The sequence below is a fragment of the Carlito syrichta genome, unplaced genomic scaffold (genome assembly GCF_000164805.1).
Source record: "Carlito syrichta isolate Samal-C Ts95f unplaced genomic scaffold, Tarsius_syrichta-2.0.1 Scaffold302334, whole genome shotgun sequence".
Classification (NCBI taxonomy): Eukaryota; Metazoa; Chordata; class Mammalia; order Primates; family Tarsiidae; genus Carlito; species Carlito syrichta.
The window spans coordinates 72,862-77,997 of record NW_007246430.1 but is presented as its reverse complement, the minus strand read 5'-3'; positions in this window follow the sequence as shown (position 1 = coordinate 77,997).

Genomic DNA, 5,136 nt, shown 5'->3' with positions numbered 1-5,136 from the left:
TCTGTTGGCCACTTGTATGTCTTCTTTTGAGAAGTGTCTGTTCATATTTTTTGCCCACTTTGTAATGGGGTTGTTTGTTTTTTTCTTTTCAGCACGTTTGAGTTCCTTGTAGATCCTAGATGATAGGACTTTGTCAGACATGGAGTTGGCAAATATTTTTTCCCAGTCTGTGGGCTGTCTCCCTGCTCTTTGGATGGTTTATTTGACTTTGCAGAAACTTGTCACTTTAACGAAGTCCCACTTGTCTATCATATCTCTTATAGCCCTTGCATTTTGGTTTTTGCTCAGGAATTGGATGCCAGTTCCAACTTCCATAATAGTGTGTCCTGCATTTGCTAAACTTCTTACGGTTTGAGGTTTTACAGTTAGGTCTCTGATCCATTTAGAGTTAATTTTTGTGTATGGGGATAGATTGGGGTCTTGTTTCCCAGCACCATTTACTGAATAGATTGTCCTCTCCCCAGTGGTGGGTGGTGGACACTTTGTCGAAGATGAGTTGGTTGACAAATTGAGGTTTTGCTTCTGGAATCTCAGTTCTATTCCATTGGTCTATACGCCTGTTCTTGTACCAATACCAAGTTGTTTTGATTATTGTAGCTTTAATGTTTAAAGCCTGGTACTGTGATACTTCCTGCTTTTTTTTTTTTTTTCCTGAGGATTGTTTGGCTATTCTTGGTTGTTTGTGTTTCCATATGAATTCCTGTATTGTTTTTATAGATATGAGGAGAATATTGCTGGCAATTTGATGGTTATTGCATTAAATCTGTAGATTGCCTAAGGTAAGATGGACATCTTCACAATGTTGATTCTTCTAATTCCTGAGGATGGGATATTTTTCCACTTGTTTGTGTCATCTTTGATTTCTTTGAGCAGTGTTTTGTAGTTTTCATTGTAAAGGTCTTTCATGTCTCTGATTAGGAAGATGCCAAGGTATTTCTTTTTTTTTTGTGGCTATTGTGAATGGGATTGTGCTTTTTATTTGGGTTTCTGTTTGTTTATTATTGGTGTAAAGAAATGCGATTGTCTTTTGCACATTTACTTTATACCCTAAGACTTTGCCAAAGTCCTTTATCAGTAGAAGGAGGCTTTTGACAGATTCTATTGGGTTTTCAAAGTACACAATCATGTTGTTTGCAAAGAGAGATAACTTGACTTCCTCTTTTCCTATTTGGATACCCCTGATCACCTTCTCTTTTCTGATTGCTTTAGCCAGGACTTCCAATACTATATTGAACAGGAGGGGTAAGAGTAGGCATCCTTGTCTTGTCCAGTTTTCAGGGGAAATGGTTCCAATTTTTGTCTGTTTAAGAGTATGCTGGCTATGGGCTTTTACTATTTTGAGGTATGTTCCATGTATGCCTAGATGTTCGAGAGTTTTTATCAAGAAGGGGCGCTGGATTTTATCAAAAGCTTTTTCTGCATCTAATGATATAATTACATGGTTTTTGTTTTGTTTTGACATCTGTTGATGCATCTATTTACATTTATGGTTTTACAAATGTTGAACCAGCCTTGCATCCCAGGGATGAAGCCTACTTGGTCATGATGGATGATTTTTGAGATGTGTTGTTGAATCCAATTTGCTAGAATCTTGTTGAGAATTTTAGCATCTATGTTCATCAAAGATATTGAACTGTAGTTCTCTTTCTTTGTAGGTCTTTACCTGGCTTGGGTATCAATGTTATGTCAGCTTCATCAAATGATTTGGGAAGAGTTCTATCTTTCTCAATTGCCTGGAATACTTTCCGTAGGATTGACATCAGCTCCTCCTTAAATGTCTTATAGAATTCTGCTGGAAAGCCATCTGGTCCAGGGCTTTTTTTTTGTAGGTAGTTTTCTTATTAATAGTCAATTTCTTGATTGTTATTGGTCTATTTAGGATCTCAATTTCGTCTTGTTTCAACCTAGGCAGGTTGTGTGTTGTCAGAAAGTCCTCCATTTCCTTAAGGTTTTCAAGTTTGTTTCCATACAAGTGTACATAGTAGTCTCTAATGATCTTTTGTATTTCTTCAGGGTCAGATGTGACTTCATCTTTTATGTTTCTGATGGTGTTTATTTGGGCTTTGTCTCTCTTTTTCTTGATTATTCTAGCTAGTGGACCATCGATCTTGTTCATCCTTTCAAAGAACCAGCTTTTTGTTTCATTGATTTTTTTGTATTAGCTTTTTGTCTTTTATGTACTAGATTTGGGCTTTTATTTTGTTGATCTACATTCTTCTACTGAAGTTAGGGTTTTGGTGGTCTTGCTTTTCCAGCTTCCTTAGGGGACTTGTTAGGCTGTTAATTTGTGATCTTTCCATTTTCTTCATGTGCGTTGGTAGAGATATGAATTCCCCTCTTACTACAGCTTTCATGGCATCCCAGAGATTTTGGTAAGATGTTTGTTCATTTTCATTAGTTTCCAGGTATCTTTTAATCTCTTTTTTGATTTCATCATTGACTCAGGAGTTGTTTAGTATCATGCTGTTTAGTTTTCATGTCTGTGTGGGTTTTGGGTGAACTTTTTGGAGTTGACATTTATTTTTATTCCACTGTGGTCTGAGAAGGTGCATGGCAAAATTTCGATCATTTGAAATTTGTTTATGCCTGATTTATGGCCAAGTATGTGGTTGATCTTAGAGTAGGTTCCATGTGGTGATGAGTAGAATGTATATTCTGTGGTCTTTGGATGGAGTGTTCTATAGGTATCAATTAAGTCCATTTGGTCAAGGGTCACATTGAGGTTCCGGATCTTGTTGATTTTTTGTCCTGATGATCTGTCTAGGATTGTAAGTGGGGTATTAAAGTCCCTGGCTATGATAATGTTAGAGTTATATCTTTTTTTAGTTTACCTAGAAGCTGCTTTATGAAAGTTGGTGCTCCTATATTGGGTGCATATATGTTTAGGATGGATATTTCTTGTTGATAGATTGAACCTTTTATCATTATGTAGTGGCCTTCTGTATCTTTTTTAATTTGTGCTAGCTTAAAGGGTATTTTTTCTGAGATTAAGATTGCAACTCCTCCTTTCTTTTGCCATTTGCCTGAAAATGTGTTTCCCATCCTCTTACTTTAAGTCTTTGAGTGTCCTTTCTAGTGAGATGAGTCTCTTTAAGGCAATAAATTGTTGCCTGGTGATATTTTATCCATTTTGCCATTCTATGTCTTTTCAATGGTGCATTTAGTCCATTCACATTCAGGCTAATTATTGAAATGTGAGAGTTGATACCTATCATAAGGTTCTTACAGAGTTGTTGTTGTTGTTGTTTGTTTCTTGTCTTTCTTTTGGTTTGGGGGTTGGTTCATGCGTGTTTTTAATCTTTTTCCTGTATTCTTTGAAGAACGTTGTTGTTCTTTTTCCCCTTTCTTTGTATTCAGTACTTTCTTTTTTTTTTTTTTTTTTTTTAATTGGAGTCTCACTCTGTTGCCCAAACTGGAGTGCAGTGGCCGCTCCCGGCCACCACAGCCTCGACATGCTGGGCTCCGGCGATCCTTCCACCTCAGCCTTCCGAGTAGCCGGAATTACAGGCATGCACTACTATGCCCGGCTGATTTTTTTATTTATTGTAGAGATGAGGTCTCGCTGCCCAGGCGGGTCTCGAACCTGCGGGTTCAGGCAATCCACTCACCTCAGCCTCCCAAAGGCACAGAATTGCAGGCTGAGCCACCTGTTCAGTACTTTCTTAAGTGTTTCTTGTAGAGGTGGTTTGGTGGCAGTGTAAGTTCTTAGGGATTGGATATCTGGGAAAGGTTTTAATTCTCTCTCACTGATGAAGCTTAGCTTGGCTGGGTAGGTTATTCTTGGTTGAAATTGTTTATCTTTTAGATCTTTGAAGATAGGGCTCCAAGCTCTCCTAGCCTGAAGGTTTTCTGTAGATAAATCTGCTGCTATTCTAATTGGTCTTCCATGGTAGGTAAACTGACCTTTTTCTCTTGCTGCCTTTAGGATTTTTTCTTTTATACCTACTTTGTTTAGGTAAATTATTATGTGTCTGGGAGTTGGTCTTCTCATTTTTGTCTTGCAGGCATTCTCTGAATCTCTTGTGTTTCAGTTTTCACATCACTGATGAGATGAGGGAAGTTTTCTTGTATAATATCATGGAATGTTTGTTTCAAGGTGGTCTCTGTCTCTCTTTCTGCCTCAGGAAGTCCAATTACTCTTAGGTTCGATCTCTTAAAGTAATCGCTCATCTCTTGAAGGTTTTGTTCTGTCTTTTTAAGCTTCTTTTCTATGTTTTTGACAGTTTGAGTTAGTTCTATATTTTGGTCCTGAAGCTCTGAGATTCTTTCTTCTGCTTGGCTAATTCTGCTTTCCATGCTTATCAGTTTGTTATTTATTTCATTCACAGTATCTTTACTACTGTTATCTCAGTTATCAACTCTTTCCTAGTTTCCTCTTGTCTCTCCTCAATTCTTTTTAATCTCTCCATTAACGTCTTGATATCTGGGTTTGTAGTTTGAGACCAGACTTCATTGTTTGCATTCTGAAATCAATTTTCTCAGTTTCTGACCTTACAGTAGTCTGTGAGAGACCCATATTCTTCTTTTGGTTTTTCTTCATTTGTGTTGATTTTTCTCTCTCCCCCTTTCCCTCGCCTTCTTTAATTCTGTTTTTCAAGGAATGTGGGGTTGCTTTTACTTCTTTTTGTTCAATCTCTTGTTCTTCCTTATGAGCGTCCTCTGGCTTTGTTCACTTTTGAGGCTGGACTGTGGGTTGGGGCTGTACTTTTTGCAGTTTTGAGATCTAACTGAGGGGGAAGCTGTGATTCAGAATTTATCTGCAGATCCCAGTATCCACCAACAGGTGTATGTGCACACTGGAACCCACTTCCCACTGCCTTACAATCTGCCCATGCAGTGGGGTTTAGGTTTGCTCCCTGGAACAAAAGGAAGTAAGAAAAATGAAAATAATGTAAGAAGGGTGGGTCAAAAGGAAGTTGGAAAGAGAGAAGAGTAAGAGGGAAAACAGACACACATACCAACTAATGAATGAAAAGAGACACAAGGCCAGAAAGAGTGAAAAACAAACAAACAAACAAAGTTCCCTAAAGCATACCGGTAATCACACAAAGACAGTCCAATAAAATCACGCCTTTTGATGTGTTTTTCCCCAACATGAACGAGTAGTCTAACTCAAAAAGCAAACAAAAATGAGCA